Source organism: Lynx canadensis, chromosome B1 (genome assembly GCF_007474595.2).
Source record: "Lynx canadensis isolate LIC74 chromosome B1, mLynCan4.pri.v2, whole genome shotgun sequence".
In the NCBI taxonomy this organism is placed as follows: domain Eukaryota; kingdom Metazoa; phylum Chordata; class Mammalia; order Carnivora; family Felidae; genus Lynx; species Lynx canadensis.
The window spans coordinates 115584818-115610508 of NC_044306.2; the positions used below are offsets into that span (position 1 = coordinate 115584818).

The 25691-nt window shown below is 39.7% G+C and overlaps 1 protein-coding gene across 3 annotated transcripts in view; it reads right to left on the reverse strand.

Moving 5' to 3' along the window:
* SGMS2 (sphingomyelin synthase 2) overlaps nt 1-25691 on the reverse strand; it is an 86835-nt gene that overhangs the window by 42008 nt on the left and 19136 nt on the right. Inside the window, exon 1 of one of the 3 annotated variants that reach the window (XM_030313300.1) lies at nt 16948-17226. The exons of the other annotated variants lie outside the window; for them this stretch is intronic. The gene's annotated coding sequence lies outside the window, so the exon portion shown is untranslated. Of the gene's footprint in view, nt 1-16947; nt 17227-25691 lie in introns of those variants that run through there. 3 annotated transcript variants of the gene reach the window in all.

Below are 25691 nucleotides of genomic sequence, written 5' to 3' on the forward strand. Positions count from 1 at the left end.
GCACAGTCTCAGGGAGACCATGCAGACCCATCTTCAACTAGAGGAACTCTGCTTTTCTATTTTGGAGGGGTAACCCAAAATCTCATCTGAAACCTGGGTTCTGTGGCTAAAATTTTAAAAAGTAACGGTACCATGGCAAGGTCCTGGATCAGAATAGACCAGAATCCTTATCTCTATGTATTTGGTCACAAATAGGCCATGACTAATCCTGGGTACATAATTTAGCAATGTTGGGTTTCAGTTTAATAGAGTCCCATTATTTTATTTCTAAGACCTTTTGCCACATTAAAAAAATATATCATCCCAGGGCACCTGGGTGGCTCAGTCAGTTGAGGGTCCGATTCCTGGTTCAGTTCAGGTCATGATCTCATGTTTGGAGAGACTGAGTCCCACATCAGGGGGACTGATAGCACAGATCCTGCTTGGGATTCTCTCTCTCTCCCTCTCTCTCTCTCTCTCTCTCTCTCTCTCTCTGTCCCTCCCCAGCATGTGTGCGTGCACGCACGCTCTCTCTCAAAATACATAAACGCACTTAAAAAATATATCCCATAAAAAGAAAGCAAAGATGCAATAGCGATCTCAACAAAGACAGCTAAAAGAAGGCAAACAAAAGTCCCATTTCTCACATAAAGAAGTAGGGTAAGGTAACTTATGGATAAAGAATGAACTAGCCATCGGATGCTCTAGGTAATTCCTCTTAGAGGTCAAAACACCACCATGAGATTGGTCCTATGAGCGAGAAATTGATTCTGTCAAAGATATAAAAATGTTTGATATTTTAATTTGCTTGATATAGATAATTTATGGGTAACAGTCCATAGGGGTTTATTAAGATAATGAACAATAAAAGTTTACTCAACAACCACAACCCCTACAACATGTCCTTGATAATATCAGAAGCAAATTAAATACAAGTTGAACTTACATGGTAATTAATATCTTAGAATCCTAAAGTCCAGGTTCTAACCCTGACTCTACCACTTGATAAGAAGTGAAGCAATCTCTTTGGTCCTCAGTTCCTTCTGCCTTACCTCTCTGACATTCTCAAATAAGGAACTAGGCCAAATTATTGGCCATTGGCATATTACAATAAAAATATAGTTTATCTTTGTTCCTTATGATAAGAAATAATATTTGTCAATATATGCCACATGAAAAGGGAAATAAATTCATGGAAGAAACATCCATTAGGTTCCATTCACTACTTAGCTGTCTAAATGGAGTAAGAAGTCTACAGTGGGGTGGGGGTGGGGGCTGATGGAGAACCCTTTTTGTACCAGGGCTGAAGCCAATTAAATAAGATCTCAACAAAGAGCTCCTGAGTTCAGGTTAATTAAAGAAGAAATAAGACATCAAAACTGAAGAAAATAACTTTATAAGATTGTAGTGAAAGGTCACATCACATAGAACAAATGATGGTTAAATTAGATGCAAGGTAAAGAACACAAAGTTATTGGGTGAGCTCAGAGGCCAATACCAAAAGATGCAAAAGAACCAAGTATTATGCTTTATTATACCAATTGACCATTATATGGATGCAGATCCAAAATTAAGAAATAATATAATACAAGTTAGTGTAAACCATATAGTGTTAAACCAGGAACAGTTCTAAAATATTTAACATTGAGAAGTAAAAATATCCCAAGTAACTTGAAAAAGTATATCTTGATTTAAAGAGCTAAGCTATTCTACTAGCATTAATTGAATGTCTGTTTAAAGGCAGACAACTTACAATATCAAGTAAGACTAGACTTCTCTGGTAATGGATTAGCAATCATTGATTTGATTTTTTTTTTTTCTGGTTAGCAGACTATTATTTCAGTGTTAACCTCAGACAACACACACATACACACCCACAACCATACACACAGACACATACCGACAGAAAACACACACACGCTGAACCAAATATTGGACATGCAGAGGGTCACGTATTAGAGCTTTTCTTTCTTTCTTTCTTTCTTTCTTTCTTTCTTTCTTTCTTTCTTTCTTTCTTTCTTTTTCTTTTTTTCTTTTTCTTTTTCTTTTTCTTATGTTAATTTCTTTTTGAGGGAGAAAGAGAGAGAAAGAAGAGGGCGTGTGTGTGAGCCAGCGGGACAAGGGGCAGAGACCGAAAGGAGGGCAGAGGATCTGAAGCAGGCTCCATGCTGACAGCACAGAGCCCAATGTGGGGTTTGAACTCATGAACCATGAGATCATGACCTGAGCCAAAGTGGGACATTTAACCAATTGAGCCACCCAGGCGCCCCACATATTAGAGCTTTCTTAATTAAAATATCAAAGTCTTCCCTCAAATTTTAAAATAAAGTGAGCTCCATCAAAGTTTTTGAACCATCTGAAACATGATTTATGGCTTCTATTTTTGAAAATAAGTTATATACGCTCAGTAATCTTTTATGAATGGTTAATACCGTTTTCCACCAAGTAACAAAGATTCCTGATGAAGACTGAAAATCTAAATTAATAGGAAAAACTCTAGGTTCGTTATAAAGCCAAGCTTAAAAACTTTCCCCAAATCAACATTCTACACTCAGGAAGTTATTCAAGGTATGAGACTGCATATAAAATGGATTCTACCGTTCAGTGCTAAATTTCATGAGCACTACTGTGGCTTCAAGAAAAGTCAGAAAATTTTAGAGTTAAATGGGCATGTCTCCTACTTTTTATAGAGATCCAAAAGTTAACCTTAAGTCACCAGGCTGTTGTTTTGGTAACACATCTTCATAGTTGCTGAATAAAATGGTGTTAGTTACTTAGGTGTACCGTTGGCCAGGGCATTGAAATAATTTTAATGAATGAATATGGCTAGCCTTTGAGATAATCCTGAGAGCCACCCCCCCCCCCACCCCAATCCCTTTCATCCTGTTGATTTTATGGCAGATCCTTCCTTGGGAAAAACTCCCACCTGACAGAACCAGAGAGAGCCTCTCTACAAGTTCAGGAAGAAGAAAGGTTCCTATCTCACAACTCCCTCACAGCACTGCTGAATCGCTACAGATGATCGAACATCATCCAGGCACTGCTGTCCCACTAGGCCAAAGGGCAGCAACATATTCTCAACAGAGTCTGGTAACACTCTGTTTTCCTTCAAGGAATAAATTCAAGGGAAGTTAGGACTCTTCAGAGATGTAATTGGGATTAATGCCATGGCTTCCTCCCCTTACAGAAGCTCCTCCCATTTCTTTTGTCTAGTTCTGGAGGGTTTGCAGTTTGCACCTACTGCAGGTTATCTCTGCTGGGGTGGGAGGTTCAAGGGCAATCCATGTCTGCCTTGTGGCAGTATGGCTGGCCACCAACCAAGTGCCTGGCTTCTAGAGCATCAGAGTGGCCATGAATGAATGTATCAGCTCACACACTCAAAGACACCAGATCTATCTCCCTGTTCTCCAAAGAACCTCCTAAAGGAGTCAATAACGTGTCCGCATAATTAGGATTTCCATACATGCTACAAAGCCCAAAAATTTCACCCAATTTATGATGCTTTACTTAGTGCGACTTCAATCCTTGTTATAATGTATCTTATATAAGGGGGACATAGCATAAGGTATAAGAAATAGAACACAAAAACTCGTGTATGTTGCTTCAGAACATTATAGATGCCTCAGAACCCCACAAGGAACCTCTGTGATTATATCCCCCTCTCCCTGCATAATCCTGATGTAGGTTTTCAATATATAAATAACTTTCAAAGTACATAATGCTGAAAACCGTTGGAGAACTTTCTTAAAGGATGCTATAATTATAATTTTTATTAATTGCAGCTCTCAAAATGATAAAAGCATAAATGATTCCTTAAAAGTTCTCCTTGGGGCACCTGGATGGCTTAGTCGGTTAAGCATTCGACTTCGCCTCAGGTCATGATCTCACCGTTCATTCGTGAGTTCGAGCCCTATGTCGGGCTCTGTGCTGACAGCTCAGAGCCTGGAGCCTGCTGTGGATTCTGTGTCTCCCTCTTTCTCTGCCCCTTCCCTGCTCATGCGCTGTCTCTCCCTCTCTCTCAAAATAAACATTAAAAAAACATTTTTTTTAAAGAAAAATAAAGTAAAATAAAAGTTCTCCTTTTTGGGTTTTCCTTCATTCCTTCACAATTCTGCCCCTGCCCCTTAGGGAGTTGTCTAGAGGATGGGAAGCACGGTAACACTCACCAGAGCTTATGATAATAGACACTGGTGCTTCCCAAATATTAATGTTAATAATATTTAGTGTTATTACCACATGTGCCTGTTAACATGCACACCCACTTCGTGGGGTAGGTACCATTATCACCTCCATCTGTGGCATGAGGAAGTGAAACCCAGAAATCTAGCACGTGGCCCAGAAGATTTGAATCCAAGTAATCTGGCTCCAGAGTCCATGCTCTTCTTAGCCACTATGCTATGTTGTGATTCTCTGAGATTTTGGTCTATTTCCACAATTAGGAATGTGCTATTTTTTTCCTTAAGAGAAACGGATTTCCTTCCTCATGAATCCTTCTGGGGAGAGAGATCTCATCTTTCCCTCCTCCACCCTTCCTCCCCAGTTACCATGCAGGTAACAGTCTGTTTGCCCATTGAGGTGATTTCCTTTCAAATATTAGCCAGCCCCACCTTCTAACCCACAGCTTTGAGCTCTAGGTCATCTGATGCCTTCAGTGCCTGTGTGAATGTTTATCCCACTCCCCAGTGACTTATAAGAGGGACATTTCCTGGAAATATTGTGGATGGACATTTCACTATGGTGAGGTGTCCAGAGTGTCTGAATCACTCCTGTTGCCTAGTAACCTGTTTGTGTTTGGCAGGAGGAAGGTGACTCACACACAGGTACACTCAGACCCAGGGCAGATATTTATTCAGCATGACCGGCCCTAGACGGTTGATTTCATGTTTAACCTTGACACTGTTCCTTCTCACATGCCACTGTTAGTATAGGCCCCTTCAATTCTCTCCAAGTCAGGGAATTCAAAATATAGTATGCTGTGCATAGAATCAACAGATCCTTTGTAGCTGAAATACAGGCTACATTATTTTCCCTACTGAGTTCTAAAGGAAAAAGTTCAAGACAAAAGTAATTACAAAATTCTTATATGTAAAAGTGAATTGAAATTATATGCAGTCGTGGAAGTTACACGCCATCCCTCTGAGAACTTAGTCCTTTCATGAATTCAGTTAATATAACATATTCCTAAACAGCGATGAATCACTAATTTTGACCTCATACTTAAGAATTTTTTCAGGAAAATAGAGTTGACTCATTTGGTGGGCCACATTCTAGGCCAGAAAAACTTTTACACTTACACACATACCTGTCTTTATTACCTGAAAGAATTGATGAGCAAATATAAGTAGCATCAGACTTGAAGGGATTTACTTTCAAACAGAATATGAATATATGGAGAGGTCATAGCGGGCCTACGGTCACCTCACTGATCTTTGCCTTCAAATTTAAGTTAGCATGCATGCTTTAGCCAAAACACTCCAGAATAAAACACTCTGGACTTGCACTTCATGTAAATTCTCCAGTAGTTATTACTATTCCCCTAATATTTTACAGACCCACCATTTCTCCTAGTGATTTCTATTTATTAAATATTCAAAGGAGGAAAAGTGGCTTCAAAAAAGACACACACATACACATATACCAGACTGTGGGGTTTTTTTTGGTCCTTCTTTTCAGCCATACCTGCTATAGACATGGAGAGTAAGACCTAAGAGTGTACCTAAATGGCACCTCTAATCTTGATGGGAAAGTCCTGAATCCTAAATTTATTGGACTTACGGACATATTGCTTATAGACTGAAGGGTACAAATGTAGTTTAGGAAGTTTTCTTTTTTCTTCCCTGCACTAAGTAATATTCATCCTAACAAAGGGGTTCCAGTATGCCTGGTATCTATATACCAGATCTATTAAAATCTAATACAGGATATAAATTTTATTTTGTTCTCGATAGGTATAAAAGGGATACATAAATGTACTTGGCAAAGATTTTCATCTTAAACATATGTTAAAACTTCTCTCCAAAAATTTTCTCCAAAACTTTTTTTGAAAGGCATATTTTAGGGAAAAAAAATCTTTCCATATCTAAAAACTTCTTGAAGTCTGCCAAACTCCATGGCAGGCTTAAGAAAAAGATGCCTTCATTATCCAGAACTGGCTAATTGGTTACAATTACTACTGGCAAGCAATATGGGGATAAATTGCCCTCCAAAGTATTTTGAAGTCCTTAACCATGCCTAAAGCAGGTTCGCCCAATTTGAGGTTTGTAGTTGATAAGTGAACCTGCTGGAGCCCACATGTTTGGGCTTGTGCATATAACCGGGGATAGAGAGTAAGCTCTGTTCTTCAGAGTCCCAAAATGGAGCTATGCTTGGGAAATGAAAGTGCCAGCAGAAAGCTTAGGATTTAAGCTCATGAATTTGTTGCTGACCATCTGCTTCATGCAAGTTTCAGTCACAAAAGAACTTTCATTAGCATCAGGTGAACCAGACAGACATTGTCCCTGCCTTTACAGAGCTTGCTGTCAGAAAAACAAGTAACTATAACATAGGGAGAAGACTCTAGGAACACCTTGCAAAGGTATACCCCTTAGTTTGGAAAGATCAGGTAAGGCTTCCTGGAAGAAAGGGCCTCTCAACTCAGATCTGAAAAGTGAAGAAAAATCAGGCAAGGTGGGGTGGGGTTATTTAAGGCAGAGAAATAGTATATGCAAAGGCCTTCAGGAACAAAGGAGAATATGGTTAGTATGGATGGGAACAGAAGGAAAGTCAGCTTGGCTGAAATGGAGAAAGATAGGCTCCTGAAGAACCTGATAAGACCTTTTTATGATATTTGGATTTTGCCCCAGGATGATGGGATCAGGGACACGCTCAGTTTTGTAATTTATGAGGATCCCACTTAGGATTCCTGACACTTAGAAACCAAGGAGATGAGCATTTCTTACACTCAGCAGAAAATGAATAGGTCACTCCTCTACCCAAGGGTGAATGCATGAGATTCTTCATGTAACCTGTTTCCTGTAGAGCCAGTGAGATGTTACCATGTGACCTGGAAAGAGAGTGGCTAAGCGCTCAGCCTGTGGAGAGGACTCAGATTCAAATTCTAATTCTATCACGTTCTACATAATACTTAACTTTGGGCAAGTCCTTAAACCCTCTGTCTCCGAGTGGACTTAAAAGTAGCTACCTCATACCGTTGCTGTGTAAATGGCATGAGGTACTATATGTGGCCAAGAGCAGCAGCTGCCACGATGTCATTCAATCTTGGTCACTGTCATCAAACACATGCCAGTCAACCAACTGCAAGCATTAAGAACCATTGCTGTAGACTACATTTAATATTTTTAAACACTATAAACACTTTTCTTTAGAAGCCGTCTATTGAAGAAAAGTAGCTTACACAAATACTGTACATCTTTCTGTTTAACACTTATCAGTTTCCCATTTGAATATTTAAAATTTAAAGTGGGATGCTAACGTTGTATGATTATTCAAAAATAAGCTTTATTTCCATCTTTGGGCCTTATGTCTATTTGGACAAAGATCCGCTGTCCTAAGCAAAGTTTCCAGGACGATTTGCAGATAAGCTTCAGAACTTCAGAATCAGAGCATAGTTAGAAATCACACTGCCTAACTACACTTCTATGGCCATGAGTCCAAAGGAATTTGAGTAAATCCATTTATTTAATAATCAAATTATAGAAAATTAAAGCAAAAGGTGTTGAAGCCTAAATGTAGACATTGGGAAGACCAAAGAACCAGTTGTGGATTCACCATTAAATGTCTAACCCTCTGATATCAGCCGCCTTCTTGCTGCCTCCATTAGTTAGATGTAAACGCTAAATCAGTGTTCAGAAATCTGAGGAATTATACATTTTACAAGAGAACACAGACTACGAGTGAAGATATAATGCCGAAGGTCGACTAACTGCATGCTAACAATATTTGTGTCACTCACCACGAACACCTCAGACAGAGTATTAAAGTTTTTTAGAGCTGATTGAGCTATAGTGCAAGACCACTTCCAGTTCAGTGATTCACTAGGAGGACTCCCAGGACCCTGCCTGTAGTTCTACTCATGGCTATGATTTGTTACAGCATGAGGCTAGAGAGTCAGCAAAGGGAGAAGGCACATGGGATGAAGTCCAGAGGTGATCAGTAGCAAGCTTCCAAGGGTCCTCTCCCACTGGTATCACACAGGTTGTGCTTAATTGCCTGGCACTGACTGAGTTGTGACAACGCCTGTGAAATATCATCTACCAGGGAAGCTCATTAGTGACTCAGTGTCTGGGATTTTTACTGGGGCTGGTCATAGAGAAACCTGCTGTTGGGCATGTACCCAAATTCCACACTCCTGGAATGCAAGTGGGTATTCAACAGAAACTGCACTGTTTGCACAGTTTAGGCACAGTGAGCCACGCTAACGAGGGAATGATGGGAACCCTCCCCAAATCTGTTCCCAGACGCCAGTCAAGGGGCCAAGGGTGCAAGCAGGCCTCTAGGGAGAGCAGTCTCTCCATCTGATTTCAATTAGCAATATAAGACCAAATTATAGGAGAAAGGTCTTACTCTTAGCAGGTCACCTAGGTACATCGTGAGCCTGAGAAGCACTTTTATCCTATATACTTTCAGTATTTAAAATGTAGCATTTTTAATGTAGACAACCATGATCTTAAATTACATAACAGAAGATTTAAGACAGCCTTTTGTACAATAAAAAAAAAAAAAAGCTGAATTCTAGTCCTATTTACTTTTCTGAGCATCTTCTTTTCCAAAATACCACTGAAAAATCTGAACAAATAGTGTTCCTACATTGAAACTACTCTCAGAAACCATTTAGCCTACCAGATTGGCAATAAAATCCAGACCCAGATAACAGGTACCCTTCACAAGTTTCTAGTAGGGATGTGAATAAGAAAAACTCCCTCTGGCAGGCAATCTGACAAGATATCTTATGAAAATTATACATACACCTTATGACCTGTAGTTCAGCTCTGCAAATTATATGCTCTGGAATATAATTGTGTACACGCAGAATAACCTATGTACAAAGTTATTTATTGCGGCATTGTTTAAGAGCAAAGGACTGGCCACAACCCAAGTGTCCATCAATAGGTCACTATTTAAATTGTGGTACATCCATACAATGGACTACTCTGTAACTGTTGAGGGGGAAAAAAAGAAAAAAGAACGAGGAAGCTCTTTTAGTACTGATTTGTTAAACCCTCCTACATATGTTAGGAGAAAAACATACATTGTACAGAAGTACAGTTTACTATCTTTTACTTTATGAAAAGGGCAAATATGAAACCACATTCATATTGTCTGTGTATGCAGAAACTCGGGAAGGATGCATGGGCCCCTAATAACAGGCTGGGAGAGGGTAGTGGATGCAGAATTGGGGCAGAATCTGTGAACCTAAAAAAAATATATTAAAATGACACCCTTGACATGTAACCCTTCTGTCTTTTCTAAGTCCAGGTCATATCCCTTGGCACCTTTTTGCATGCGTGTGTTTTTTTAATAGGCTTCTGTATTTCTGCAGTGGTTAAACTAGAACATAAGATTGCTTTATCTTCTTTTCCAAATCCGGTTCCCGCTCTCTCCTTTGCATCTTGAGTCTGCCTGCCATCTTGAAGGGGGTCTCCCCAGGACAGCTGACAGTGAATTAAGTTCTCTATGCCTCCCTTTGAACATATGCCTGCTGAGGAAATTTGGGAGCTTCTTAAAAGCTCAATTTCTGAAAGCAGGGATTTTGTTTTGTACACTGCCTTATTTGCAACACTGAACAGAGCGCCTGGCACACAGAAATTGCTCAGTAAGTATTTGTTGAATAAATGAATTCTTTTCTTCATCTAGCTTCAATGGAACAGACACTACCAGACAAAGAGGGAGATATCATCGGGGTCAAATATTTAGAAATAGTTGTCATGCCCAGTATTGGCTCTATATAGGCATTCTAATCCTAGCAACATTCTTAGGATTATTTTGAATTTTACAGAAGACAAACAAGCCTATAGAATGCTGTGCTGAACGAGGACTCTTAAATATTCATAAAAATTTATTTTTAATTAACTTGGGATTATAAGGCCTTGGAGTCCATCTGAGGGCTGAAGTCTTTTTAGGCAAACACCACACTAATTAGTAATGATAAAAAAAAGAATGGCTAAAAGAACCAATGAACCCCCAATCGTAAGGTGCCTGCCCACAAGCAGCATAGAGAAAATATTTTGCATTAAAAATGTTACTGCTCTTTTTAGTTAGAAATAAAATTCTCCTTCAAATTAAATTCAAATCAGTCTAGACAGTGAACTGAATTGCACAATGTCAATCCTAAAAGAGAAAGTTTCCTCCTCAGTGAGTCCAGAAGGGGTATGACTACCATGCCTTTCTAACCTTGGTTTAAATGACTATAAAAACTAAATAACTCTGCTAGTAGTAATTTCAGTAATGTGGCTAAATAGGTGCACACCTGACTGATGTTCCTTTGAAGCATTTTCTTAATGCATGCTTGAGGTGGTTCCTGAGTGCTGTCTGTTGGCCATTAGTAATGCAGAGAGATTAGGAGGTTTTGGTGCTCCCTCTATCTCTTACTGTCATTTAAGGCAACAATCCAATGAGTGAGGAAACATGCCAGCACCTGGATCAGCATGAACTCTAAGACTTTGCTGAGGACATTCTCAGTTAGGGCATTAATGGAATGTTTTAACTGGAAAGGGAAGACAGAGAAGTTTCAGGACAACTGGTAGGTAACCAACCGTCAGCTGATGCAAATCGTACTTATGATCTCGCACCAGGAAGCACTGAACCTACTGTTTGCAAATGGTAGCACGCTGAGCCCCACCCTGGTTCATGCAGCAGGCAACACCCGAGGTCTCATAGCAGATCCTTTCTGCGAAGAGTGGTATAGGGCAGAGGCTGACAGCTCTAAAAGGACGGGAAGAGTGAGAGGTTCAATAAGAAAGATGCTTTGTTGTTACGTTTTGTTGGTTTTCTGGGGATGGAGGCGAAATAAAGAGCTAATACTGTCCTCCTGGAAGAGTCACCAGGAAAACACGGACTCTAACAGGTACCAGCATTTCAGGAGGAGAAATGCAACTCTTGGCCAGTCATTCCCCTGACATTTATTTTTTTTTTTTTTATTTTTTTTTTTTTTTAAATTTTTTTTTTTTCAACGTTTATTTATTTTTGGGACAGAGAGAGACAGAGCATGAACGGGGGAGGGGCAGAGAGAGAGGGAGACACAGAATCGGAAACAGGCTCCAGGCTCTGAGCCATCAGCCCAGAGCCTGACACGGGGCTCGAACTCACGGACCGCGAGATCGCGACCTGGCTGAAGTCGGACACTTAACCAACTGCGCCACCCAGGCGCCCCTCCCCTGACATTTAATACCTGCCAGACCCTGTTCAGAGGTGGAGCAATGAAGGTGGGCAGATTCCTGTCCCTTGTGATGCTCACGTGGAAATGTGCCAACAAACACATAGATAAACAAGAAGACTGTGATAAATGCCACTGAGAGAAGTCAATCAGAATCACAGCAAGGTTGGTGTGGCTCATTTAGAGCAAGTGGTCAGGGATGCAGAGGATGCTATTTAAGACAGTAATTGTGGGGGAGGAGGGGGTTGGGCAGCCAAGGAAGAAGAGCACTCCAGGCCAAAGGAGCAGCTGGTTCAAAAGCCCTGGGGCAGGAATGAGCCAGGCGGTTTAAAGACTGGAAAGTCATGCATGCAATGCTGAAGCACTGTGATCAGAGGAGGACCAAAGCACAGTGGAGGGCAGAGGCCAGGTCACCGAGGTTTTACGGGCCAGGTGGAGGGACTGCCTACACACAGGGCAAAGTAAGCATCCAGGAACCCCAGGCTGCTCGGGGGTGCACACTTGGTCACTTCCACACAAAATGGTGGAAGACTCTCTTTGAAATACATACAGCTGCTGCAACCTTTTCATGGATTTTTTAAATAGACTGTAACTGTTTATAACTTGGTATTCATGACATAATAATATATTTGGCTTGCAGATTTTTTTTTTCAATTACATAGCTAACATGGTGCCTTTCATCTAGTCAAACTTAAAATACGTCCCCTTATTGGGGCGCCTGGGTGGCTCAGTCAGTTAAGCCTCCGACTTCAGTTCAGGTCACGATCTAACGGGTCCTGAGTTCGAGCTCCACACCAGGCTCCATGCTGGTGGTGTGAAGCCCGCTTGGGATTTCTCTCTCCTCCTCTTTCTCTCTGCCCCTCCCCCACCTGCTCATGCACGCTCTCACTCAAAAATAAATTAAAAAAAAAAAGTGCCCCCTTGTCAAAAAGAAGAATGGGTAAAGAGGGGGTGGATGACAGAATGCAAATTCATGGTTACTATTCCAAAAACTCTTATGTACACATGCTAACGTAGTAGCATGTTAAGACGCAGTTTTAAAAAATGCCACTGGGGCGCCTGGGTGGCGCAGTCGGTTAAGCGTCCGACTTCAGCCAGGTCACGATCTCGCGGTCCGTGAGTTCGAGCCCCGCGTCGGGCTCTGGGCTGATGGCTCAGAGCCTGGAGCCTGTTTCCCATTCTGTGTCTCCCTCTCTCTCTGCCCCTCCCCCGTTCATGCTCTGTCTCTCTCTGTCCCAAAAATAAATAAACGTTGAAAAAAAAAATTTTAAAAATGCCACTAAAGTTTATGATTTACTGTAATTTGAAATATACATACTATGCATGACTTCCTAAAGGAATAAAGTAAATGATATAACTTACAAAAGAAAATGCTACTATAAGAAGAGTAACGTAGAATCAGAGTGAGGTAGATCCAGACCAGGGGTTCTTGGTCACAAGATAGAGTGGAAGAGGGAGAGGTATTGCCTGTGACTGAATATTGTCGCACCTGCTCCTGGTAAGCAATCACTGTTAAGGTAGCAAAGCTGGGAGGTGGGGGTGGCTTATGAACAAGGGCTCTGACACCTAACTTCACAATCAGCACCTGTGTGACTCCAGGAATGATACTTAACCTCTCTGTGCCTCAGTTTCCTGGTCTACAAGTGGGATAGCAACAGTACTAACTCCATGGGGTCTTTAAGAGGATTGAAGGAATTCATATTTATGGAGCTCAGAAATAGCACCTGGCATATTGTGTACTACTGTTAAATAACTAAAATAGAGATGAGGTAACAGAATGTACCAAGTCCTACAATGTGACAAAAGCTCATGCCGAGCTGGGCTGTGTGTTAGGTTCTCACTTCCTTTGTATAAGGAAGAGAGACGAAACAAAATTTTCTAAACTCAGAGAGACAGCGTATGGATCGCCATATCTGCATGTGTTGGGACAAAGTGGGGAGCCGTGTTTCATTCCCCAGGGGACCAAAGCTTTTCTTGACATTTAGCTCAAGAAATACACTCACTGTGGGTCTCTACACAGGAGGCCAGCCATAAGCAATAACGCAGACCAGGGAGACCATCGTCTGACGTCATATGATGGTTTTCCAGGGTATCCCTCCATACATTCCAAAGCAGAACTCTCTAGAGTTTCTTTAGTAGGAAGCCAAGGCAACATGATACAGATAAGCTGCTCTGATGGTCTGGTTCGTTTCAGGGATACACCTGCATCAGAAATGCATCCTTTACTTCCATTTCCTTGAGCCATGCTTCTGATAAGAGATGAGGAGGAGACCGCTCCAGATTTGTAAAACAAATTCTCCAACATCAGGAGATGGACAAAACGCAGCCATATTAAAAAAAAAAAAAAAAAAGAAAGAAACCTTAAGTAACCTGATGCATTGAAAGCGACTTTCCCTAGAAGCATCTGGTTTTAAGTCTAATGGACTTGAGAGCTGTTGTCTGGCAAAGAACAGCCATAATCGTCTCAGGGGATTAAACAATTTAAGAGAATATTCCTTTTGTCATAGTCATCTCAGGCTCTACCTGGCAGTAAAACATGGAGATTTTCCAAACGACAAAAGCCACTGTGGTTAAGGCACATTTCATTGTGATGTAAGTTGGAATGTAAAATATCAGCTGAAAAAGAGAAGTTTTTATTTAAAAAATTAGTTATTAGAAAACCTTAGCTAGAAAAGGACCTTTGTCCCTTCAGATATTCCCACACCTCATGTGCAATCTATGGTGCCACTGAACTATCCCCCCAAGTCCTATGGATAAGACTGTATCCCAGTGGTTTGTCAACCTTTTTCAACCCATCAGACAAAGTATGCTGTTTTTAAGGCTAGTTGTTTAAGCATCTTTCTTCAGTTGACATAGTGTTAATCTTCAAATTGTTAACTATGGCAACGTATTTTCCTTTTAATACTTGTGAGGTATTGTCAAAGCCACCAAAGAAAGCAGAAATAGATAAATTCACGTGCAATTCACAGGCAAGGAAGCAGAGCAAGAGAGGATGTGTATAACTTATCCCTACGCACCCTTGGACAAGCATCATTTCCTCCAAGAAGGCTTTCTTGATTCTTCCAGACTGGATTGTGGCCCCGTTCACCAACTCCACATTACTCTATTCTTTTTCTCCATCGTAACAGTGGTAATTTTAATTATGCAGTAAATTGTTAGTAAAGATTTACTTGTCTCTTTTCTGTAAACTCTATGAGGGAAGGGACCATATCTGCCAGGTTTTCTGCTGTCCCTGGCACACAGTCAATGACTATTTGTTCACAGCCTAACTCGCTCTTTGTAAGACAGTCCAGCTATGATCCTGAAGACTCCCATGCAAGCTACTTGCAAATCAGATAATTATGGAAGTCATTGAAGTAATCCTATAAAGGGTGGGGCGGGGTGACGACAGGAAAGCATTTTAATATTATAAAACCGACAAATTTGATGCCTTGAATATTTTCAGAAGCAGAATCTGTGGATGTACATATAGCAGATACGAGTGAGAGAGGGAAGGAGAAAAGGAGGGGCAGGAACGACCCACCAATTCAGATGGGTGCTTTAAGAGTAAAATTGTGTTATGAGAACTCAAATAGGGTTTTCTAATTATAGACCCTTAAATTTAAAATATCTTGAAAGGTCACTCTGTACTTCCCTCTGCCTAATACAGGCTGCATTCAAAACATCCCAGAAATAGGAGTCAAATTTTTTTAAGGCTAGAGAGGTTGAACAACAGATTAAAAAGCCCTGTGTCTTGCAATCTCTGCTTTCTACAGTTTTTCTGTTAGGTCTTCCGTGAAGAAATGATTGCCAATCTAGTCCTTTCCTTCATGACACAAAGGTGTTATTGTTACAGCTGAACTCCTAAACTCCTTCGAGTAAAAGTCCTAAGAAATGACAAGACGGTCACAACAGTGAAACTTTAAGAAATGCTTTCATATCTTCTGCAACAACAACAAAAAATAACCCCTTTATACTTTAATATTGAAAGGGAGAAAGTGCCGGGGCGCCTGGGTGGCTCAGTTGGTTAAGCAGCCAACTTTGGCTCAGGTCATGATCTCGCAGTTTGTGAGTTCGAGCCCCACACTGGGCTCTGCGCTGACAGCTGGGAGCCTACAGCCTGCTTCAGATTGTGTCTCTCTCTCTCTCTGCCCCTCCCCTCCCCTACTTATGCTTATGCTTATGCTCATGCTCATGCTCTGTCTCTCTCTCTCTCTCTCTCTCTCTCTCTCAGAAATAAATATTTAAAAAACATTTTAAATAAAGTAAGAAAGGGGCGCCTGGGTGGCGCAGTCGGTTAAGCGTCCGACTTCAGCCGGGTCACGATCTCGCAGTCCGTGAGTTCGAGCCCCGCGTCGGGCTCTGGGCTGATGGCTCGGAGCCTGGAGCCTGTTTCCGATTCTGTGTCTCCCTCTCTCTGTCCCTCCCCCGTTCATGCTCTGTCTCTCTCTGTCCCAAATAAATAAATAAATAAATAAAAACGTTGGGAAAAAAAAAAAAAAAAAGAAAGTAAGAAAGTGTCTAACCTTATTGGTGAGCAAAGCAACCCAAATCAAAAAGTGAGATACCACGTTTTTACATATTGAATTGGCTAAAAAACAAAACCCAAATCATCAAACTCCTCTCCAGGACCACTGTAAAATACATTTCTTATATTTTACAAACACCCTAAGAATGTGAGCCAAGATTTAGCTCTGAGCTTCTAAGAACATTAACAACAGTAAAAAGCTGATAATAACTAAGTGTCCAACAATAGGGGATTGCTTAAACTGTGGTGGATGGACACAGTGGAATTCTGAAATATACTTCCTTACTGTGTTTAATGGGGAGGGACAAGAGGTTCAGGAGCATTCATGAGGACACAACAATATGTATATGACCCTATCTATCCTATAAAGTGGCATGTGTAAACATAAATGCAACAGGTGATAGATTTATGTGTGATTTAAAATTTCCTTCTTATCCAGGTTTAAGTTTTTCTAAAATAAACATGAGTTATTATTATAATTACAAAGTTAAAAAGAAAAGATGAGGCTAAATCTCCCAACACAAACTTCCAAATATCAGTTACCATATTAACAGTCTCTTTAAAAAAAAACAACAACCATTTATCATAAGCACAAAGTCTGTTTAATATCATTATGTACTAAGGATAAAAATAATAAACCCGAGTTTTCATTTTGGTCACTGTGCGTGGGGTAAGCAAATAAAAATACTCTGTCCTGGAAACTTAAAAGTTTTCTTTATAGCAAGATGCCATTTGTGGTAATGTACCACTGGGTAGCAAAGAGGCCAGCCTCTCTGGTTAAATATGGCATAATTATATAGTTCATAAAATTAAAGCAACATGTACATATGTGCTATGATTACTCCTGCTCAAATAAAATCTTGTCTTCTGAAATAAAAATGAAGCTAGAAGTAAAAATGAAGCTAGAAGTAAAAATGAAATGAGACACGGATAAGCATGAACTAAGATGGAAGCAAATGTGGGAGGAGGCTGTTATTAGAGAGTTCACCTCTGGTCACGGAGAGAGGACTTTGAAGGCAGAGTAACTCCTCAGGATACACGTAAGCATTACAGCTGAAACCACTGGGATCCTACAGTATACTGTACATACCTGAGGAGGGTAACAGATGGAGTGGAGGAGCTACCCCTGAGTCACCCTCCAACGCTAAACCATGCGGACCCTTTGTCTCCTGCTCAGGAAGTCCCCAGATTCCAGTCCATTCCAGTCTTTTAGATCTGCGACCATTTCCCTCCTGTTTTTATTTTTCTCTCTCACACTTTTGTTGTCCTTGGTCTTAAGATTTCTAAGGATTGTTTCCTCTAGCTTCCTCACTAGTTATTAGCAGTTTGCTTCTCTTGTGAGAAACTTGTTTGGGGGCACGTGGGTGGCTCAGTCGGTTGAACGTCCGACTTCCGCTCAGCTCATGATCTCGTGGTTTGTGGGGGTTTGAGCCCCGTGTCCGGCTCTGTGCTGACGGCTCAGAGCCTGGAGCCTGCTTCGGATTCTATGTCTCCCTCTCTCTCTTTCTGCCCTTCCCCCACTCATGCTCTGTCTCTGTCTCTCTCTCTCAAAAATAAATAAACATTAAAAAAAATTAAAAACTTGCTTTAAAAAATAATCTAGTTTGCCCTTGTGCTTCATCACCCATCTTACAGTCTCACCCAACAGGCTTCCAACATTCCTTCAAAGCAATCCCAGGGCAAATTACATTTTGGTATATTTACATAATCCTTATTTCACAGAGCAACATCTTTCAAGGTCTTCTTTTAAGTATTAGATGAAGGATGATGTTCAGAGAACAAAATGAGGGTCAAGAAAGTCAACTCTCGGGGCTCCAAAGAGTTATTTGGTGTCCAAATAGAAGACCAATTAAAGTACCAGGAATAGGGGTGCCTGGGTGGCTCAGTCGGTTAAGTGTCTGACTCTCGGTATTGGTTCAGGTCATGATCTCAGAGCTTTGGGAGTTTGAGCCTTGCATTGGGCTCTGTGTTGGCAGCTTGGGGCCTGCTTGGGGTTCTCTCTCTCTCTCTGCCCCTCCCCCTACTCATGCTGTCTCTGTCTCTCAAAACAACAAACAAACAACAAAAAAACTTAAAACAAAAAGAAAGTATCAGGAATAAATGGAAAAGAGGAAGAAGAAAGAAGGAAGTGAAATGAGGGAGGCACACTAATAGAACTTTATGTAACTGAATCTTGAGCAAGACAAAGGAAGATGAAGCAAAGCACCCAGAGGCCTGGCATGATGAACACATTTTGGGGGTAAGGGCTAGAGCTGAGCATCTAGATGTAAACTAGAAGTGCTGAGGGTAGAATCTGAGGCACCACCCAGACTCTAATGGGCTGCCACAAAATGGGATGGTGATGCTGACCAAATAAATAAATCTGCCACGTGCTTTTACCTTCAGCTTCTAAATCATGCATGGTCAGAGGTTACACCTCAGGTACAAAAAGCAAGAGCTGAAGGAGTAAACATTAGGAATGTCATTATTCACGACCATGCTTCTCTCTCTTGCTTTCAGAGTACTATCTACGGGCTTGGACACCTTGGATGTCACTTTGATCTTAGAATATGCCACCTTCAAGAGAAGGATGAGGTTCAGCACATGGAAAAAGAACTCCGGATTCACCCTGCCCCTGTCTCCCTAGAGTGTCTAATGCTTGCTGCAGGGAAAAGCAAAGAATAATTCTTACTTCATCCTTGAAGAAAGGTTTACAGATAGTACATAATCCTAGTTTTTCCATCACATTTCTAAACAAACAAAATGTATGAAAGAAATGCACACCTGTGTCCTCTCTCCAGTCAGGGTATACACAGTCACTTTTCATGGTACTTTAGCTAAACCGTAATAGCGTATCAGTGGTGAGCTACTCCTGTCAGCAGTAAGAAATACGATGGACGAAAACAAGAAGCAAAGGGGTTTCCTGGGGGAAGCAGAATAGACAAAGAATATTTCATTACAATGAAGAGACCTGGCTTTCATCTGGATTCTGATATTGCTAATTGTGATCTTTAAAACGTCACTTGAATAGGTCCAACAGGCAGAAAATCAGTAAGGACATAGTTGAACCCAACAATAAAAACTAATCAACTGGATCGATTGACATATATAGAGGACATCATCCAATAACAGAATACACATTCTTCTCAAGCTCACATGAACATTCACCAAAATAGACCACATTCTAGGCTATAAAATACACCTTCATAAATTTAAAAGACATAAACAGTGTCTCTATTCTCAGACCACAATGGAATTCAACTAGAAATCAATAACAGAGAGCTGGAAAATCCCCAAATAGTTGGAGATTAAACAACACACTTCTAATTAACACATGGGTCAATGAAGAAATCAAGAGAAATTTTAAAATATTTTGAACTAAATCAAAATAAAATCATAACTTATCAAAATTTGTGGGATGCATTAAAACCAGTACTTAGAGGGAAATCTATAGAAGTGAATGCATAGATTAGAAGATATAAAATCAATAAGCTAGGCTTATACCTTAAGAACTAGCAAAAAAAGGGAGCAAATTCAATCCTAAGTAAAAGAAAAGAAATAATAAAAATTAGAGCATAAATCAGTGCACTCGAAAAGAAATTAATAAGAAAAATCAATGGAACCAAAAGCTAGTTCTTTGAAAAGATCACTAAATGTAATAAGGCCTCTAGGTAGGCTAAGAACAAAAGGGGCAACATAAATTACTAATATCGGAAATAAAAGAAAGGACATCACTACAGATTTTAAAGGGATGATAAAGCAATACTATGAACAATTCTACACCCTCAAATTTGATAACCTAGGTGAACTGGACCAATTCCTTGTGAGATACAATCTGAGAAAACTCACACAAGAAACAGACCACCTGAATACGAAGCCTATGGGGGGGAATAAGAAGCCTATTAAGGGAACTGAATCAATTAATAACATTCCAAAATACAAAACACCTGGCCCAGACAGCATCATGGGTAAACTCTTCCAAATATTTAAGGAAGAAATTCTACCAATTCTCTGCAATGTCTTTTGGAAGATGGAAGCGGAGGGAGTACTTCCTAACTCACTGTATGAGGCCAACATTACCATAATACCAAAACCAGACAAAAACATTAAAAAAGAAAACTACATACCACCAATGTCACTCATGAACACAGATGAAAAAATGCTCAACAAAATATTAGCAAATTTAACCCAACAATGTATAAAAACAATTATATACCATGACTACAGATTTATACCAGGCATGCAAAGCTAATTAAATATTCAAAAATCAATAATGCAATCTATCACATCAAGAGGCTAACAAAGAAAAATCACATCATGTCAATAGACGCAGAAAAAGCATGTGACAAAATCCAGCACCCCATTCATGATAAAAACGCTCAGTTAGGTAAGAGCAGAGGGAAACTTCATCAGCTTGATAAAGAATATCTACCAAAAACCTAACATCATACTCAACACTGAGGAGCTCTTTACCAACATACTAAAATCCTAGCTAATGCAGGAGGAAAATGACATAAAAAGTAGACTGGGAAGGAAAAAAAATTAAACTATCTTTGTTCACAGGCCACATGATCTTCTATGCAGAAGATCCAAAAGAACTTACAAAACCCCTGAACTAATAAAAGATTATAGCAAGGTTGTAGTTTACAAGGTTAACATATGAAAGTCAATCACTTTCCCGTACATCCACAATGACCAAGTAGAATTTTAATTTTATAACACAGTACTATTTACATTAGCACTCTCCAAAAAAGAAATACTTAGGAATCAATTTAAGAAAATATGTACAAGAGCTACATGAGAACAACTACAAAACTCTGAAGACATCAAAGAAGTAAGTGGAGATATTCCATGTTCAAGCATAACAAGACTCAATTATTGTCAAGATATTAGTTCTTCCCAACCTGAACTACAGATTCAATGCAACCCCAGTTAAAATCCCAACAAGCTATTTTGTGGATATCAACAAAGTTGATACAGAAAGGCATAACACCCAGAATAGCCAGCTCAATGTTGAAGAAGACTACAGTCAGAAGACTGACACTATCTGACTTCGAGACTTACTATAAAGCTATAGTAATCCAGACACTGTAGTTTTAGTAAAAGAACAGAAAAACAAGTCAATCGAACAGAATAGAGAGTCCAGAAATAGACCCATCTAAATAAAGTCAACTGATCCTTGACAGAGGAGCAAAGATAATACCTTGGAGCAAAGACAGTCTTTTCAACAAATGGTACTAGAATAACTGCTGGTCATCCACGTGCAAACAAAACAAAAGTCTATATATAGATCCTAGCCATTCATAAAAATTAACTAAAGATGAATCATAGGCTTAAATGTAAGATACAAAACTATAAAATAATAATCCTAAATAGATAACACGGGATAAAAATAATTGACTTTGGGTATAGAGATTTTTAGATACAACCACAAAAGCACAATTCATGAAAGAAATAATTGATAAACTGACTTCACTAAAATTAAAAACTTGTGCTCTGTGAAAGGCAATGTCAAGAGAAGACAAGCCTCTCAATGGGAGAAAATATTCACAAAAGGGACTGTGATAATAAAATGTTATCTAAAATACACAAAGAGGGGCACCTGGGTGGCTCAGTCGGTTGAGCATCCGACTCTTGAGTTTGGCTTAGGTCATGATCTCACAGTTCAGGAGATCAAGCCCCACATCGGGCTCTGTACTAGCAGTATGGAGTCTGCTTGGGATTCTCTCTCTCTCTCTCTCTCTCTCTCGCTCTCGCTCTCGCTCTCAATCTCTCTCCTCCCCCCCCCCCCGTTTCTCTTCTGCCCCTCCCCTACACTCTTTCCCTCTTAAAATAAATAAATAACTTAAACATTTTTTTAAATAAATAAAATACACAAAGAATCTTAAAACTCAACAATAAGAAAACAACCCAATTCATAAATGTGTAAAAGACCTGAACAGATCTCACCAAGGAAGATATACAGATGGCAAATAAACATCTAAAAAGATGCTTCATATCGTATTTCACAGAGAAATGCAAATTAAAACAGTGAGATACCACTACGCACCTATTAGAATGGCCAAAATCTGTAACACCGACAAAATTAAATGCCGGTGAAGATAACAGAGTAACAGAAACTCTCATTCACTGGTGGCAGAAATGCAAGATGGTACAGCCACTCTGTAAGACAGTCTGGTGGTTTTACACAAAACTATACATACTTCAATCATATGATCCAGCAATCACACCACTTGGTATTTACCCAAGGAGTTTAAAAACTTATGTCCACACAAAAACCTGCACACATCAAATATTTATGGCAAGTAATTGCCAAAATTTGAAAGCAACAAAGATGTCTTTCAATAGATGAATGAAAAACAGTGATATACCATAGAATGGAATGTTACTCAGTGATGAAAAGAAACGAGTTATTTCAAGCCATGAAAAGACATGGAGGAACATTCGATGTAAATTGCGAAGAAGCCAATCTGAAAAGGCTATCTACTGTATAATTCCAACTATGTGAGATTCTGGAAAAAGCAAAACTCTAGGGGCAGTAGAAAGATCAGTGAGTGCCAGGAGTTAGGGCGGGGGAATGAAAAGGAGAAGCACTAGGAATTTTTAGGGCAGTATAACTACTTTATATGATACTGTAATGGTGGATACATGTCATTACACATTTTTCAAAACCCATAGAATGGGTTTATTCTATGCAAAGAGTGAACCCTAATGTAAACTATGGACTTCAGTTCATAATAATGTATCAATACTGGCTCAACAATTATAACAAATGTATGACACTGAGGCAAGATGTTAATGATAGGGAAAACTGGGGAAGTGGGGACACGGTACATGGAAATTCTGTACTTTCTGTTCAGTCTTTTTGTAAACCAAAAAAGAAAGGCTATTCATTTTTTAAAAGTTCTTCTCAGATTTACCTATAAACTCATTCATATTTAAGACAGTGGTAATTTTTTCAAAAAAAAATTACTCCAAATACTGTGATTTAAGCTGTAAAGCAACATTCCAACATTAATGGCAGAACAGCCCCAATTATGTCCTTCAAGAACAATGACAATTTGCTCAAATACAACCACTGATCTAAATTTGCCTTATAATTCAAAAGCACTTAAGCCTTCTAAATGTAGAAGGCATTCTAAACACTACTTAATGTTGACGAAATCTGTGGTCAGGGCAGCATTCCATTTTGTGGTATAACATGTTTAGATGTATAACTCCATCACAGCCCCCACAGTTTTTCATATTCTACATACGTATTCATTCCAACAAACACGAAGGCTATGCTTTGTATACCAAATGGTAGGGCACATCTCATCCCTGCGGAAATTAAAGGCCCCATTCAGTGTGCAGCCTAAACCCATATAGGGAGGGGCTCAGAACAAATCCATAATGTGCCATTTGCAAAACTGTACCCAGATGAAACCACACCTAAGACTTGTTTTGCTTCAAAAATGACACCTAAGACATCCCTTAAGAACATGCTTATAGCCGAACACTCACTTTAACGGAGCCCTCTAAGTGAAGAGTTTTCTCAAGCTGTTTGCCTCAAGGAACCTTGCTACCAAGAACCTTGCGATCAGTTAAAACGCAGATGAAATTTGCAACAGAAATAATGGCCAGGTCCAAAAGATATTTCTCTGCCATTTGCAAAATCCCAGGTAAGTTGTACACTGTGATTTTAAATGAAAATATCTCAATTTTGGGGTGCCTGGGTGGCTCAGTCAGTTGAGCGTCCAACTTCAGCTCAGGTCATGATCTCACGGTTCGTAAGTTCAAGCCCCACGTCGGACTCTGTGCTGACAGCTCAGAGCCTGGACCCTGCTTCAGATTCTGTGTTTGTGTCTCCCTCTCTCTCTGCCCCTCTCCTGCTTGCACTCTGACTCTATCAAAAATTAAAATAAGAAAAACATTTTTAAAAATCTCAATTTTAATCAGCCTTCTTAAGACTTCTACGAATTACATCTTCAGTTCACAAGTGCACATGAATGCCTTTTGTAAAGAAGCACTTCACTGCACGATGATTTTAATCGTTAGTCCTAATCCAAAGGGTGTGGGATCTGGGAACCTCTTCCCACCCTTGGGATGGAGGCTGACGCTAAGGAGTCTGGGCCTCAGAGTTCCATTTCCAATGTCCTGTTGCTGGCACACCCTCAGCTTATTACACTTCTCATTGACAACCGCATCTAGGGCAATTCACAGCTGACACCACATTACTTCCACTACTTCCGTTTCCAGACACAATATTTAGAAACTATTAGTAACACTTGTGGTTTATAAACAAATAATAATAAAGCTGGCTCATCAGACAGCTGTATTTGTTAAATTCTGGCTAGGTTTAAAGAGTCAATCCAAAATCTTTGTAAAATATAATCAAATCTCATTTAAAGGAACAAAAATGTTTTTGAGGACAAATGATTCAAAAAAGAATTCTGTCAATATTTCTTTTTTTTTTTTTAAGTTTCATGTTGGAAGGAATCAAAGGATTCTTAGAATTCAAAAGTAGGTAATTAACTACTTATATAAAAAAGGGAGTATGTATCCAACCCTGATTGTTTCACAAACAGCATTTTAGAAGCACAGTGCAAGGACATCATTTAAAACAAACAAACAAACAAACAAACAAATTCAGCTTCATTTTCTTAATGATGGCTGAGTAGGGCAGGGGCTCCATGGCTTGTGTAAATGGGGCAAAAAGAACAGAAATGAAGTTTAGGGACTGATACCATACATTACCTTTACTTTTTGTGTTTCCCACTTAACCATTTGGAAGGAACTTTTATAAATGACATCCTTCTGGCTGTAGTTTCATACTTTTCCTCCTTCTTGTTCACCTACTAGAGGCAATGGACTTGTCGAGAAGGTAAACAAAACAACCAAAAAGAAAGATTAGAAGGGGGGAGAAGTAGACTACACCACTGAACAGAGAATCTTGAGAAAAACAATTAAAATCTGTATGTCACTGATGGTCGATGTTGGATGAAGATACAGTAAGAGGAAGTAACACTGCAAAATTTATAAGTCTGTGACACACACTAAGCCTACGTCCAAAATTCACAGAGGTACAATAGGAAATTATAAGACCGGTCATTAAGACAGGTACACCTTTTCCAGTTTCCATGACTGTTGGCCAGATAACTAGCTTAATCTAAATTTCTCTCTCACGTACGTGAACACATAGATACAGATACAGAGAAAGAGCCAGACCAGAGGTTGTATCACCTAATTTCAGATATATTCCTTGCATTTCTCTCAACCTTATATTACATGAATTATCCCTGATAAACCCACATCCTTTAGACATGTATAATCTCAACCTGAATGACCAAAGAATCTTGGTGATAAAGAAGAGTTATATCACCCCCTTAATTTCCTTCTCTAAAAAAGGTTACTAGTACTCTCTACCTTTACTTCGCTTTTCTCCTAAATTCCTATAGAGTTTCTTTTAGACAAATGTGCTGTCTCTGAAACACAGAAGCAATCACGAATCAGATTTTCCTTTTTATCCCTCTACGCAGCACCCGTTTCATGATCTTCATCATGTTTTATGAAAGTACTGGAAGAAACTGCCAAATTAATCTTCCTAAGTAGGATTGCAACTTTGTGCACATCCAAATCTTCAGGCTGCAAAACAAAACCTGAACTCCCGACAATCACCATCTTCCCGAATCTGGTCCTCACCAGGAATGCCCTGAAAATGGCACCAAATTGGATTAGAGGGACTGATTAATCCCAGCCTTCCTAGACCATTTAAGGATTTTTCATACTGTATTTCAAATGCTTTTATTTCTCCCTTCCCAACCTCGTGGAAGATTTAAAAAAAAGTGTCTAGGTAGGTGGCATCATTACTATTGT